This window comes from Camellia sinensis, chromosome 3 (assembly GCF_055761805.1).
Source record: "Camellia sinensis isolate YWXY chromosome 3, ASM5576180v1, whole genome shotgun sequence".
In the NCBI taxonomy this organism is placed as follows: domain Eukaryota; kingdom Viridiplantae; phylum Streptophyta; class Magnoliopsida; order Ericales; family Theaceae; genus Camellia; species Camellia sinensis.
Window position 1 is genome coordinate 184,573,103 of NC_138963.1, and position 16,784 is coordinate 184,589,886.

Genomic DNA, 16,784 nt, shown 5'->3' on the forward strand with positions numbered 1-16,784 from the left:
CTTAAAGAAGAGTTCCTTGGCAGCTTCGCACTGCTGGATATAAGCATCATCTGCCTTCTTGAAACCTTGCTTTTTGGCTCCTTTTGCGCTCTCCTTCAGCTGGGTTATCTCGGTATCTTTCTTCTTTTCGAGCTTCGCCAGCTCGCGCAGATACTTATCCTTTAGCTTAATGGCAGCCTTCTGCTTTTCTGCTTCGGCCGTACTAACCAGTCCGGCCAATCGGCTGTTCTCAGCTCGTAGCTCGGCCATTTACTTTCTGGCCTCCTCTAGCTCGGCCGGCTTCGCTTCGGCTTCTGCCACGGCTTGCTTTGTTGCTTTCTTGAGCTCTAACACTTTCCTGTGAGTAATGTTGTTTTTCTGAATGGCCTGACAAAACAAAGACTTCCCTTGAGCTGAAGTGAAAGTTGGAAAAATTAGACAGAAAAACGGACAGAGCTCCTTACCAGGATCATGGATTTTGTTGAAGACCGGATGGCCTTCAGTTCGGTGTTTAGTTGCTTTTGGTGGTGCTCCATATCTTTGGGGAGGCACACACTCTTGGCCAGGTTGAAGGCCAACTGGTGATCCTTATCAGCAACAACCGAGTCAGAGTCTTGGATATCTCGGTTGTTGAAGGTAAGTTTTGGTGCCCAACTAGTGGTAGTTCGGTGAAAAGGCTCCGGTTGGGGGCTCGGTGGCGGGCTCGGTGGAAGAGCAGTTTCGTCTTCATCAACCAAGCATTGTTTAGTTTCGGTAGTCCGGGCGCGCTTGGTTCGGTGGGATGAGGACGGTTGTTGCGTAGGAAGGGCCACCACCGCTTCTTGGGTTTGACTTGATGGTGATACTTCGGCCCTGTTGGTCTCGGTCAAGAGGGCCCTGACTCTGTTTCTTTTAGCCATTTCTTCTTCTGCGGTTAGTGGGATTAGTCTAATCTCTGGCAAGGTCGGGTCCGGTTCTGGGGCCTCTTCAAGAAGAAAATCAGTCACTCTGGCTTTTCGGCGACCACTGTATCTATAGGTCGGCTCGAACTTAAGCAGTTTCGCCCAACTACGTTCTGGATACCGTAGTGCGGCGCGCAAAGTCGCTAGATTTGGGTAGCTATATAAAGAATGGAGGTGGGCAGAATCTGCGAAAGAAGACAACTGTTAGTTCGGCTGAAAGTATTGAAAAAACCGAAATATAATAAAGCAAGCAAGAAAACCGAAGTAAATATACCGGGTTCTCCTTTTTTCCAGTTTATACGTCGGCCAGGAATTTGGGCTTGATGATCCTCAAAATTCCCAAACACCCAGAAAAAGTCGTCGTCGTTTAAGTCTTTATCCGGTGTATGTTTTATTATCTTCTCTCGGCGACGACGTATTCTTAAATAATAGACCCACCCATCTTCTTTTGAACCAATGGAGTATTGGTGGAAGATTTCGGCCAAGCCAAGGTTGAGTCCGGCTTGGCGGTTCAGTTCGACTATTCCCATTATGATGCGGTAGGAGTTGGTGGATAGTTGGGTTGGGCATAGTCTGGTTTGCCTAAGAAACTCACACATCAAGGGTTGGACTGGAAATCGTAGTCCGGTCTCGATTATGGACAAAAGGGTGAAAGGAACAAAGCCTTCATTGTCCCAAAGAATGACATCTTTTTCGGCTAAAATCAGGTGGACGTCATCAGGTATATTGTAGTCTTTTCTGAATTCGGCTAGGCCGCCCGGAGTGTCTACTAGATACCTATACTTCCCCATTTATTGTATAAATTATGAATAAATTAGATCGGTGCAAAGGTTGTGCTCAGTAGCTCGGTTGAGCGCACGGAGGAGTGCCTGGGCAACCTAAGTCTGCAAAGTAGAAAACAAAGGGGTTAAGCACAGATCATTGGACCGTGCTACAAATTAAAAGCAAGGTAAAAGAGCCCTACTTCGGCTTTGTGGACAGGTTCTATCTCGGTTCAACAAAATGCTTGGTAGCTCGGATTGAGCATAGGGTATCTCGGTTTGAACTATGAGTTTTGTTACTTCGGTTGAGCCTCTAGGGGCAGCTTTCTGAGTTTGGTTTAGAAATTAAGAAAGCTGGCTTAGTCCCAAAGGCTTAGCTCGGTTGAAGGCCGAGGTTCCTAGTTTACTGAGTTCAAACTTTGTTCGGTGAGCTTATCTCGGCTAAAGTGAATCAGGAGTTGGTAACTTGCTGAAACTACTGTTATTTCTATGAGTTCTAGTTCGGTTATTGTCTGAATTGATCTACATATATAGCACAAACAGTCTCCTAGTTCGGTTGGGACAAGATTTTGGATCAAAAGCTAGTTTTCTACAGGATATATCATATATTCATGCGTTCTACTGTTAAAGTTTTTTTCATAAAAGTACAGAAGCAAAACAGAAATGGACAAATATGTTTCGGAAAAACATAGAAAGCAAAATATGAAAAAAAAACAGAGCAAGAAAGAGGGATTTGCTTACCAGGTTGAAGTAGAGGATCTGGAAATGGATGCAACGGCAGAAAAAGACGAACGCAAAGCAAGCTTCAGTGTTGCAAAAAGTTGAGAGGCAATGGATGCTCAGAGAGAGAAGCTGTAAAGTGTACCAAGACGAAAAGGTGCGTTTTAGGCAAAGGGAAAAAAGGGCGGGACTATTCAAATTTCACGAAGTACGAAGACGGCGTGACAGCCGTCCTCAGTCAATCAGAGCGTGCCACGTGTCCTGGGAAGGAGAAACGATTTAGTTGCTGTGATTGAAGAGACGTTTTGACCAGACTAGCAGATCCCGGTGTGAAATTGGCTCGACTGGAAAAGCTAAACTGTTTTTAGCTCGGCTGGAAAGGTTAGAAAACTTCAGCTCGGCTTATACACAGGTAATCCCAATCACGCTGTGCAGATGGAATTAAGGGGCAATTGAGAGGGTAATTTTGGTGAAAATTGGGCCGAGCTATGAGATGGATATTATGGCCTCAGTCTAAAGGGCCGAAGTGAAATGGCCATGGAAGATACTCCGGTCGTGTGATATTTTGGAGTAAGTTCGGTCCTAAGACTGTGGAGCTAGTCCAGTCTGACGTAAGAACGAAGTTAGATCGGTCTAACGGTACCTTTGAGTTAGACCGGTCTTGGAGTTATACCAGTCACGATTCACTAGTTCGGTCCGACCATGCCAGGTGCTGTGCATGGGAAGCCGACGTAAGAGAAGTAAAAGGAAGAACTAGTTCGGCTCATTCTACGACTTTGCATAGTCGTGTTTACTTCGGTCGTATTGGAGTTTGGCCATGATAGAACCATCTCACTTAGTTTAAGCAGTGAGGGGGGTGTTGAAGGATAAGCATTATCTTTCAGGAGTATGAATCCTAGGAGGACTCTGCATGGAGGAATAGAAGTCCTACTAGGATTGTGCCACACAAAACCTATAAAAGCTCACAAACATCACCTTTGGAGAGGTAACACACAACTTTGCTTTCTGAATACACAGAGCTTTTTGTCTAGTTGTCAAGTTTACTGACTTAGGCATCGGAGAGGTTTCCGGCACACACCCGCCGGCTAGCTCACGTTTGTGTTTTCAGGTGGAAAAGCGACGGCGTACGGAGGAGCAGACTTGGTCAACAGGATTATATGAAAAGGTGTATTTCTTTCCCGTACAAAACCCATTCGCTTTCCTCTTCTCTCAATTGCTTATGAATCACGCATTATGGTTGTTGGTGACGGATGGGGGATGGAGCGTACTGGGCATTCGCACATTTAAAAAATGGGCAGTCGCACATTAAAAAAAAAAAAAAGAACATTTTTGTTTATGATTAAAAATTATATTTATTTTTTAAGTTTAGCAATGGGGCAATTAATTAGAATATTAAAGATAACATTCTCTTATAATTGTTGTCTATTTTTTTGTGAAAACTTAAGTACGTTACGATTATCGAATCGACTTAATTTTTTTTTTGGATGAAATACACGAGTGTCCGACAAAATGAACGGCTCGTATTATTGAAACGGAAAGACCCCGCGGGCGCAAACAACATGCTCCAGTCCAAAATCTGGATTGGAAAGGATCTTCCTCCTAAAAATTATTTAGGTTTAGCGATGTGGCAATTAATTAGAATTTTAAAAGTAGCACTCTCACATATATATACTTTAATTATCAACTAATCATATCACTTATACATTATTAAATCTAAAAAATTGATTTAGAAAGTGAGTTTGTATATCATTTTTTTTATATTAAAAAAAAAACTTTGCTGACTACTAGACCGAAAATGACATATGTGCTAACTGACTATTCATTAAAATAAAATGATTTACATGTTATTTTTTAAATCCAGTGATATATGCAATCAAGATGATTAGTTAATAATTAAAAAATAAATAAGAAAAAGAACTTATGTAGATATTTTAATATAGTGCTACATTATGGAATGTGTGTTTAATTTTTGAATCTAAATATTAATACTCAGGCCTTGTTTAGGGACTTTTTTTTAGCTAAAAATTCAAAAAAAATACTACAAATTGTTATATCACTCTATTGAATATTTTCATATGGACATAAATTTTTTTTTTACAAAAATGACATGCAAGTTCACTTTTTAAACTCATTTTCTAAACTAAATGATGTTTAAGTGATATGATTGGTTAATGGTTAGAAAATATATGAGAAAGAGTGTTGCATTTAATATTCTAGTTGATTCTTACATCACTTGTTTAGTGTACTAACTAGTGTACTAAGTGATACTATATGCACTAATTAGTGTACTAATTGGTGCATGTAACACCACCCTTAAAAATTGAAACTAATTTTTTGCGGTGTAGCACTAGTTGATACACTAATTAATATATCAATATATGTTATGACATTATTATTTTAAAACTATGACTACCACTCATTATATAAATTATGGAATGCGTGTTTAATTTTTGAATCTAAATATTAATACTCAGGTCTTGCTTAGGGACTTTTTTCTTTAGCTAAAAATTCAAAAAAATCACTACAAATTGTTATATCACTTTATTAAATATTTCCATATGGACATAAAAATTTTTTTACAAAAATGACATGCAAGTTCACTTTTTAAACTCATTTTCTAAAGTAAATGATGTTTAAGTGATATGATTGGTTGATAGTTAGAGAATATATGAGAAAGAGTGTTGCATTTAATATTCTAATTGATTCTTACATTACTTATTTATTGTATTAACCAGTGTACCAATTGATATTATATACACCAATTAATGTACTAAATAGTGCATGTAGCACCATTATTAAAAATTGGATCTAATTTTTTGCGATATAGAATCAATTGGTACACTAATTAATATACCAACATATGTTATGATATTATTATTTTAAAACTATGACTCCCACTCATTATATAAATTACAAAGATTTGAAATCTCTAAAATTATGCTATATTATCTGTTAATATATTCAAGTATACCAATTGGCACATATAGGGTTATTTTGGGAAGTGAGTTAAAAGTCACTTCCCAACTTTTAACCCACTTTCCTCTCTCATAAAAAAAGTCAAAAAACAATTTTTAACCATCTTCTCAAAACACTCCATAGTATTATTCAAGCCTCTTTTGGATACTTGGCTTTTAGCCACGTTTGTGCGTTCGTAGAAAAAGTTAAAAGTTGGCTTTTTTGTATTTAAAGACATTAGGGAAATTAATTTTTAGCCACTGGTGAAATTAGAATTCTTCCTCTCATGGGTCAAAATGTTCTACATGAGTGAAATTGTAAATATTTTAAATTGAATGGGAGTAGTTTAATCATTTTATTGTGATTAGACATCATAAACAAATATTAATAAAAAAAGGCAAAAGTAACTTTTTACCAACTTTTCAAATCACTTGTCTAAAAAAGTCAAAAGATTGGTTAAAAGCTAAAAAATTACTTTTTATCATCTTCCCTAAACACCACTCAATTTTTGGTCTCCAAACTTTATGAATAATGTTATATACACAAATTGATATATTAATTAGTATATTAACAGATAATATAATATAATTTTTTAAGTTTTATATTTTTATAATTTATATCGCGGGTAAAATCATAATTTCAAAATAATAATGTTACAATATATATTAATACATTAATTAATATATTAATTGATGGTGGAACAGCCGAAACTTTATTCACACGTTAGTCGGCGTCGTCGACAAATCCGAAATTCTGGCCGAGAACTCGTTCACATTGTATATGTAGACTCACGCTGGTCAAGGCACACTAAGGATTCTTTAATCTTATTTTTCAATGTTAAAATTGTCAATCTGTTAAATAAAAAATGTTAAAATTATTAAACATGTCACGCAAACACAGTTGTGCAAAGCTAAACAACAACGGTCAACGTGCAGCAACGCTAGGGTCATGTTTGTTTGGGTAGACTGGATTAGCATTCCCATAACTAATAGTTCTAGGACTACGAATTCGTTGTATTATGTATCCTATCTTAACTAATAGTCAAGTTTAAAATAATTAGTCCGTACTTCAATTGTTTAACCAAACATCGGATTAATAATTTTTTTGGACTATTAGTCCAATCCCAAGCTCATGTCCACCCAAACAAACATGGCCTAGATGTATATTACAAAGGAAAATGACATGTAAATTTATTTTTTAGACACACTTTAGAAATTTGGTAATCATATTATTAAGTTTAAAAAATATGTTTAATTTTTAAATTTAAATAATAATGCTTTATTATGAATTTAAAATTTTTATCTAAAGTGTTTTTAAGAATTATTTTATCCCAAAATAATAATCATTTTCCAAGAATCTCAAACTTTTTAAGGAATCATTATTAGGAAAATGAGTGAGAGCACTAATTAGTGCTATCACTAATGATGTGGCAGTGTGCCCCACCAGGAATGATTTGATGTTTTGGCTTTGGTGTTATATTTTTTTTCTTTTTTTATTGAGTGTCATGTCATTAGTGGTCTTTTTAGAGTTCCAAAATTAGTGGTCTCTATCATTGTTGATCATTATTATTGCAAAGATATACTTTTTAAGGAATCATTCAGTTTGCTTGGTTTTTTATTTTAGGATTCACTTTTTAAAAAATTAGCCCTTTTTATTTTTTGTTTTTTTTTATATTTACTAAATTTTTTTTTAATACTTTAAGTAATTTTTTAAAATTTTTAAATACACCTAACATAAATACACTTAAAAAGTATAATATTTGTGATTTTTTTTAAAAAAAAATTACTAAATACCAAAAATACAAAAAAATAAATAAAAATTCAATACATTTTTCGTATTCTTGTGTATTTACTAAATTTTTTTATAAATATTTTACTTTTTAGATACATGTAAGTAAGGTGCATATAAAAAAGTAAAAAAATTGCTTAAAATTTTAAAAATATTCACTAAAAATAAATAAAAAAAACTCAATTTTCAGAAAATTGAAACCAAACATAGTGATTATTAATGCACTGATATATTTTCAAATTTTTAAAAGAAAATGCTATGAATCCAAAATAATCTATCAAATTTTCTACCAAATCTTTCATACATGTATGGATTCCACACAAATCTACATAGGTGTGGGCCCCACACCCATGTGAGAAATTTGATAAATTATTTGGGATCTCTAACATAACTCATTTCTAAATTTTCTCCTCAATAATTGCTCTACTCATGATAATTGAGAGGGGAATTTGTACCGAACAAAAAAAGGACCGAGCTAATTCCACCAATGGTAGTTGCCATTGCGTTTCTCTAACCGAGCTAATTGTGCAATCGGGGTTTAAGCAGCAGCAAGATGATGGTCTCATGGGTGAGGTTCACATGCTGAACCGAGCTCAGCTCAACTAAGAGTGGCTCTGAGTGCTGCTGTAATTGGTTTTTCGGGCTCCTCGAAAAAGAGTTTAGTCTCATCGAATGTGATTCCCTACGGTTTAGACTCCTGTGATTCTGAATTTGGTTTCACGAGTACAATTTGAAACAAAAGAAAAAAAGAGTCAAAATCCAGCAAATCCCAAAAAAATCCGCTAATTGCAAGAAATGCTAAAAATATATTGCATTGTCAGATTTCAGAGTCGCCGCCTAATATTTTTTTGGAGAATTAGAAAACCCGTGACTCATGCCAAAGGCCACTTGTCCGTCATAACCAAAATTGTCTTGGTTCGAGAACTTAGGTATGAGAAGGAAATGTTATGAATTGAGCATCCTACTCACCCGATCAAAGATCGGCCTTTACTAAATCATGATGTGAATTTATAGACATCATATACTCATATTCTGATTTATTAATATGCTAACATTACTATGTGAGGCAAACAAGTATAGACCATATCACTTACTTTGGAATGTTTTGATTTCATGCTTTTTAATATGTGCAACTTAAAGAAAAAATAAGCTCATATGTACAACAATCAAAGCCATTCCAATTTAAGCAAAATAGCCTCAATCCACAAGCATTCATAGATTATTTCAAGTAAGCAAATAACCTCATGGTAATATGCTCGACATGGTAATACACACACACGTATGATATGCTAAAAGCAAAAAATACTCACATAGTATTCATCCGCGGCAAGCCAAAGAAAAGAAGATGATTAGAAAAATGCATGATCTTAAAAATGTACATGACTAATGCAACACATACAAAATGCAATTGCTAGATTCAGCTACTAATATGACATGTGAAGCAACTCAAAGCATGAGATAGCGCATATAATCAAGTAAGAAATGATAACAACATCACGTATGATGAGCCAGACTGTAATGCATGCAAAAATGGATGCGAGGCATGGGAACAATATGAAACAAAAACATGATGCTACAAACAGTGATATTAAGCATGTAAATAAAAGAGAGAAAGAAATGGGGGTTGGAAGACTATATCAACTGTTACAAATTTGTCCTCTTACAAGAGGGTCTGAATGTCCTAATTAACTATTTAGTACATCACAGAATGAATAATTACTTAATTATTACATTTGCAAATATTATAGCAAATAATAAGAGAGAGAAAGAAAGAAAGAAAAAAAAAAAAAAAAAGACAAAGACAAAGACTAGGGATGGAAATTTGAACCTAGCCCGACCGGGGACCTGACCCCGAATTGAGCGGTTTTTTCCCAAAAAATACTCCTGACGGGCCGGGGATAGTATTCAAAAATAAATCCTCGATAATATTCGAGTCGGGAACGGTGATACATTTTTCAACCCCAGACCTGGCTAAGCCCTAGCCTTGACCCCTGACCCTGACCCTAACCCCAACCCCGCCTTGTTTAGCCCCTGATTTATATATGTGTGTTTAGGGTTTGGTTAACTCACACACAAACACAACCGTTGCTCCTCTCTCTCTATCGTCTCCCTCTCTCTATCGCTTTACACACACACACACACATGACCACCATTTCTCTCTCTGCTCCCTCACTGTCGCTCTTCTCTCACCTCTGCTCCTGTCTCTCTCTCGGCATCGGCGAAGTATCTCACACACGACTGTCGCTCCTCTCTCTAGGCGTCGATGACAACTTCTCATCTCTCTTTCTCTCACGATATCGCTTCCTCTCTTGTTACTTTCTCTCTCTCTCTCTCTCTCTCTCTCTCTCACGATATCGGCATCGGCGAAGTATCTCACACACGACTGTCGCTCCTCTCTCTAGGCGTCGGTGACAACTCCTCATCTCTCTCTCTCACGATATCGCTTCCTCTCTTGTTACTCTCTCTCTCTCTCTCTCTCTCTCTCTCTCTCTTGGTTTTGTTCTTCAGATCTAGAAAATGATAAAGATGAAGATGTTGTTGATGAAGATCTGTTGTTGATGAAAATGATGAAGATGCTTTTTTTATTTGAGCTTAGATTTGTATGGGTGTGTTGTTGTTGTTGATGATGACAACGACGATGATGAACAATGATGTTGTTGTTGTTGTTGTTGTTGATGATGATGATGATGAAGTTGATGTTGTTGTTGTTGATGAATTCTTATATTTTTTGGAGCTGATTTTTTTTTTTTTTTTTTTGCCAGGAATTTTCGGGGTCGAGGAAATCCAATCCCCATTAGGGGAGTGGTGATAGGTTCCTCATCGGGATTGGGGTCGGGGGAATTTCCACCATTAAAGATCGGGAACGGAGAGTGTGACCCCCCAGCCTCACTCCGTTGCCATTCCTAACAAGGACCACACACGCGTAAATGAGAATATCCTCCAAAAATTGCTCTATCTGCCTTTAGAAGAACTGCTCTGTTTTACCCTCATCCACTGCTCTGTTTTGCCAACAACAGCACTCTGTTTGTCTACTTTGAGGCCTGGTCGTTCCAAAATGAGGCCTGACCAGGTCCAATAAAAGACGGTTGTGCTTCAATCTCAACCAAAAAACTTGTTTTGTACAGTGAGGTAATAACAGTGCAGACATAGTGTTTCCAAAATATGTTTGTCCTTTCTATACCTTTCTATCATAAAGATGCTCAAGGGAGAGGTAGATTTGCTTCCTAAATTATCAAACATCACAAGGTTGTTGCATTATGATATTAGAGGTGGCAAAAATGAGAATTAAAGCTAGAAACTTCAAATGAAGAAATAGCTCAAACATACTAGATCTCATACTAAACAAGAATAAATGAGTACTCGAATTAGAGAGAATAGGTTAATGAGAATCATTTTATGTAAAAGCCTTGGAAACAAGAGGTTGCATCATTGAAGAAAGGAATTAGAAACTCCTCTCTGTTCTCATGGAACATGAATTGATATCTATTTCCATACTTCAAAATGAAACTAGAAGAGAGCCTATAATATTTTCAATAAAAGAGATCTTGTTTTGCTTTAAAGAGAACAAAATCAAAACTAAAAGAAAACAAACAGAACAATTAAAAAAAAAAAAAACAAGCTAACTATCACTTGCGTTAAACGACAAAGACATATAGAGGGTGCAGTATAATTTATTAAATGTGAAAAGGGTATCTGTATTAAAGCAAAACTTCAAGAGATGTCAGTGTAATTTACCCTTAAAATTTAAAGTCAATATCTATTCATGGAGTGGCCCCACAATAAAAAGTCAAATCTAAATCATAAACCTAAAATTTTGAATAACTTCTTTCTTTGTTGTTATTATCATTATCATTATTATTATTATTATTTTGGTGCTGAGACTTTTTGCTGACCAAAAGGAGTACATACCAAAAACAAAAATCTATTCTATAAAATTAACCAGAATTTAGAAGCAAGGGTTAAAGATTCATTCCTGGAGTGGTTCCATATATTAATAGAAGTTGAGCAAATGTTAATTAACACTCTCTAGTTTATATCATAATTTTTTGTTATTTTTTATAATTTATAAATTAAAGTACACTGTTAATGACTTAAACAAAAAAATAAAATTTACACACATTTATACATATATAATCTCATTATATGCCTTTGACATTTTCGTCGTTTTTAGATTCAAAATATAATTTGCCCCATTATATTTTATTCCATCTAGGAGCCCGACTTTTGAAAATATAAACACATCTCCTTATTTTATTCTAATTTTTTGAATCTAATTGTTTGAAAATTGTTTTTTTTTTTTTTTTTGTATTTTGTTTTTCGTATTTTTTTATTTTTCGTGAATTTTTTTTTAATAATTCAACCAAATTTTTTACTTTTTAGATAGACCTAACCTAGATATAACTAAAAAGTAAAATATTTCTAAAAAAATATTTTAAAAAATCATTAAATACACAAGAATACAAAAATGTATTAAATTTTCATATCTTTTGGTATTTAATGAATTTTTTTTTAAAAAAAATTTACAAATATTATATTTTTTAATTGTATTTATATTAAGTGTATTTAAAAGGGTAAATTACAAATACACCCATTGAGGTTTGCTTAAAATACAGATTTTTCTTTATAATTTGAAAAATTACAAATGCCCCTTTATTGGAATTTTTTTATTTAACGGAATTAACTAAAAAAAATAAAATTCATAATTATTCTCCTATACAATAATAAAATTACTTAAATTATTAATTGAAACATATTTTTAACATCATTAAAAACTATTAATTGACTTGATGATTTATTAATAAATGGGCGATTTGTTAGGGGGTGGAATGTAATTTTCAAAATCACAGGAGGCGATTTGTATTTTAATCAAATTTTAAAGGGTATTTGTAATTTATCCTATTTAAAATGTAAAAAATTTGCTTAAAATATTTTTAAAAAAAAATTTACAAAAAATTACAAAAAAAATACTAAAAATAAAAAAATTAAATTTTATAAAATTGAATTCAAAAAATTTAAACAGTTAATTTGAACCGAATGTTGATAAGAGATAAACTGAAATTTGACCACAGCACTTCCCATGTGTTCTGCTTGACGACTTCAAAAGCTTTATGCTAAGATAATTCTAAGACTCATCATTCATTTTTGAATTAGAGTTCCACCTATTCTATTGAGTGCAGATCATCTGTGGCTCTTTCTTGCGGCCGTTCCTGCAGTCCGATAAAACGATGTCATTTTGGTGATTTTTTTTTTTTTTGCCCTTTCCTTTTTTAGGCCTCGTTTGACAATCGAATTTTTTAGTCAAAAAGTCAAAAAATTACTAAATTAGCCAAAAAATCAACAATCCATACCAAAAAGTTAAAGATTTTCCTTTCTCTTTACTTTTTGCACATCTTTTCGTAAAAAGCCAAAAAGTCATCCCAAACATACTAATTTTTTTTAGCTCATATTTTAACTAAATAGCCAAAAAAATTACTAAATTAGTCTGTTCCGAAACGAGGCCTTACTTTGCTTTTCAGTCCTTTTTCGTTTTTTAACCTAGCCCCTTTGAGAGAGACGAACAGAGAGGCGAGAGAAGTACAATGGGTGCTCAATTTCAATGGATAACTCTGCACATGAAATGTGAAGCAAACCCTTGCACTGTAAACAAACATAAACCCAATCTCCATCAACAATCATTAAAGGTACTGCAAGTATAAATCAAGTTCTTATCTTTATTGCACAAAATCAATGGATGTGGGTGTTTGGGTTGCTGAAACTCAATCTTCTTCTTCTGGGTATTGTTGTTTTGCTTGGGATTGAGCAGAGCACACTTGAAAAAGCATCGGATTGACCTACGAAACGACTTTGTGGGTTTGGGTCAGAAAACGGAGATTCATTTCGGCGTGGGTTCTGCATCTTTTTAGCGAAGGATTTTAGAGAGAGAGAATGGTGGTGGAGGAGAGATAGTGCGCGACGATTGATGGGTCTGATAGGGTCAGGGGTGTAACTCGGGCGGGCTCAACCCGAGCAACTTGAGCCTAGCTCGAGTTTTTTTAGGGCTTGGGCAATTATATCTTATAATCTGGACGGACTTGGACAAATTTTTGATGCTCGAATTGCAATTCGGGCTGGGCTTGGGCAGAACCAATGGCCAACCCGAGCAACCCGAACCCGAATCCAAATTGAATTTAATATATTATATAAATTATATAATATATAATATATAATGTATATATAATTTAATAAATTATATAATATATATAAATTAAGTAAAAGAGTTAGTCTTAATTTTTATTTTTTTTATTTTTTTTGATTAGTCTTCTATTAAGTAAAAGAGTTAGTCTTAATTTTTATTTTTTATTTTTTTTTGGTTAGTCTTCTACCATTAGATTAGCATCTTTTATGTCTACCCTTAGATCTACCTACAGGTTTCTGGACTCGGGCAATTCGGGTTAACCTGAGTTCAAAATACAAAGCTTGGGCTGGGCTTGGGCAGCAATGCTCGGGTTCATGGTCAGGCTTGGACGGGCTTGGGCACTGTCAAATACAATTCAGGTCGGGCTTGGGCAGACCCCCAACCCGACCGAACCTGCCCAAGTTACACCCCTAGATAGGGTTTTTTGATGGAAAGTTATGATTTTATTTAGCATTTTGATTGCTGAGATTGAAAATAAAGTGATTGGGGGCAGGGATATGTGTACATACATAGAGAGAGAGATAAAAGAGATGGATACAGAAAGTAACTTAGACTGAAGAGAGAGTTGGGGGAGGGAGAGAGAGAGAGAGAGTTGATAAACAAAACGACATCATTTTGGTGAGGCCGGCAGGGAGGACTGCAGGAAATAGTGACAGATGATCCTTACTCATTTTGTTGCATCCAAATAGTATCTTCCGACGACGCCAACAAAAAACTTGCATGATATGAACAAAAAAACATACTATAATTGTCATCATGACTTCAAATTTTTTTCGTTCTATAAGACCTCTCTGCACAATGACAAAATATCCAAATCAACCACAAAAAAAAATATACAAAAGATATTTTTTTGCTTTATTCTTATCTTAATCTCAACAACAAACAAAAAAATAAAAATAAAATAAAAGATCAACACAACACTACCCAACCCAAAACAAGATAATAAATTAAAAAGATAATAGAGACAACTGTAAACTTGGTTTAGCGCAATTAACCTAATGCTAATGTCTTGGAGAGAGAAGAACTTGGTTGATCAGCTTGTCTAGATTCAAGAAAGATGAACCAGATGAACTCTCAGTGGCCTCTTGAGCCAATCTCTTCCACTCCATAGCCTTTTTCTTCATCTCCTTCCCTTTCTCTCCAACCATTAACTCTCTCACAAGCCTCTCAACTTCATCTTTCTTAACATCATTATCTATCTCCATCCCTATGCCCCATTGGGTGCAACAGTGCCAACAATTTGTTTGTTGCTCCGCGAAAAATGGCCAACAGACCATTGGAACTCCACTCGAAATGCTTTCAAGTGTGGAGTTCCACCCAGAGTGAGTTAAAAACCCTCCAATAGATGGGTGGTCAAGAACTTGCTCTTGGGGGCACCAACTTGCCAATAAGCCTCTTTCTTTTGTTGCTTCCATGAATTCCGGTAGAAGAACAGCCAAGTCGCCAGTGACAAGATCAGGTCTTATTATCCACAAAAAGGTCTGGTTGCTATTAATAAGTCCCCAAGCAAACTCAACCATTTGGTTTGGTGTCATGACAGTGATGCTTCCAAAGTTCACATAAACAACGGAGTTGGGCCCTTTTGTGTCGAGCCATTCGAGGCACTCGGGTTCTTCTTTCCACAGATTTGATCCTATCAACTTTAGACTATCATCGTTGATTTGGTTCGTTAATAAGTGTAAAGGTCCAATGGTGTAGATTGGAGGGAACATGGATGAAAGAGCCTCCAAAACGTTATGTTCTAATTTCTCAAATGTATTGAAAATAATGGCAGAGGCTCTGCGAGCTCTCTCAGTTTCACCACACACAAAATCAATCATAAAATCGCTTAGATCTGTGGTTCGAAGAAAACTTGGAAAATCCTTCAAACGTATACCTTTCATACCAGGTATCCAATCGATAATTGTATCCAAATACCCATTTGTCATGCAACTCTTATCTGCACATCACCCCAAAAAAATAATATCAGTACCAAACTTACGATATTGTATTAAAAATCTCGATATATTCGTAAATTAATAATAATAATGTTAAAAATCTCAAAAAATTTATTAAATATTTTATCAAATATCTCATATAAATGTAAAACTTACATCATATAAATCTCATATAAATTTCACACTCATATAAAATATTTAAATTTTTTTTAATAAACTTTTAAAATCTCCAACATTATTCAAACATTATTCAATTAATAAAGGTAAATATAGATTGGATAGCCGTAAATGTCCACACTTGCCACACTTTTGTAGGAGTACATATGCAGACTCATAATATCTTTTTTTAAATTTACTTCTCTACTCTATCAATTTTTTGTTTTTTTGTTTTATGTTTTGTTTTGTTTTTTTTTTTTGTTTGTTTGTTTGTTTTTTTTTTTTTTAATGTAATCATGTAAAATTTTTTTTTAATATAATCATGTAAATTAATCTAATTTAGATGAGAGAAGACGTGTTATCAATCTAATTAAAATATACAAAAATATTGAGATATAAATATAATTTTTATATAAAAAATCCACACACGTACAAAAATTACAAAAATATTTAAAACTTTAAAACAAGAACTCTAAATGAGTTCTAATGGATGAGGCCATTAATTTAATGTTTTCACCTTCTTTTTTTTTTTTTTAATACCGTGCCACGTTAGTGCTCTGGTTAGAACTCTTTTCCTAGAGCTCGTTCTGTGTCATCATTGCAAAAATTTTATGTATGAATTATTTTAATTAAGAAAAAAAAGTGTTGATGTAGCATACTTGAATGCATGTACATATATATATATGTGTGCATGTACTGCATACATGTAATTATATTAATATACATATTAATTCAATTAATAATACCTTTAAGTGGAATATAACTCTTATCGATAAGATTACGATACTGTTCATAACCCATGAAGCCCAAGCACTAGTTGTCCAGAAAAGAACTTCAGGAATGCCCAATTCTTCAGCAGCATCCACAGTGAAACTCATAGCCCCATCGGAGATTATGCAAGTCACCGGCGGGACGTTCGACGAAGCGGTGTCGTTTAGCTTCGAAAGAAGGTCTTTAAAAGGAGCTAAGCAGTGTTTCCTGGTGGACTCGCACAGTGATACGCTGTCTTGGGTTGCATCGGCATCGGACTCGGGGAGCCCATCGGGTATGCTTTCGAACCTGAAGGAAGAGAGCCCGTTGAGGGAGTCGGAGCCCCGAGATTTGAGGAGGCGTTTGTGGTTGAACTCAGTGTTGACAAAGGTGATGTGAAAGCCTCTCTGGTGGAGTAGTTTGGAGAGTTTGAGCATGGGGTTGATGTGGCCTTGAGCTGGGCATGGTATACAAACTGCATGAGGTCTTTCTAACTTGCCCATCGAACTCATTCTCTTTCCTCCTCCTCTTCTCTCAATTGGGAAATTATAATTTGCTTATGAATCACGCATTATGGTTCTTGTTTTATAGTCCCATAACCGACGACTGGGTTAAATGTTTG

At 35.0% G+C, this 16,784-nt stretch overlaps 1 pseudogene across 1 annotated transcript; it reads right to left on the minus strand.

Annotated features, from left to right (window-relative positions):
* Window positions 1–14,151: 14,151 nt before the first annotated feature.
* On the minus strand, window positions 14,152–16,735 carry LOC114279464 (7-deoxyloganetin glucosyltransferase-like; annotated as a pseudogene). The gene is made up of 2 exons (XR_014364960.1): window positions 16,159–16,735; window positions 14,152–15,258 (listed from the first exon to the last, which is right to left on the minus strand). The product of XR_014364960.1 is annotated as a 7-deoxyloganetin glucosyltransferase-like (transcript).
* Between the last annotated feature and the right edge of the window lie 49 nt (window positions 16,736–16,784).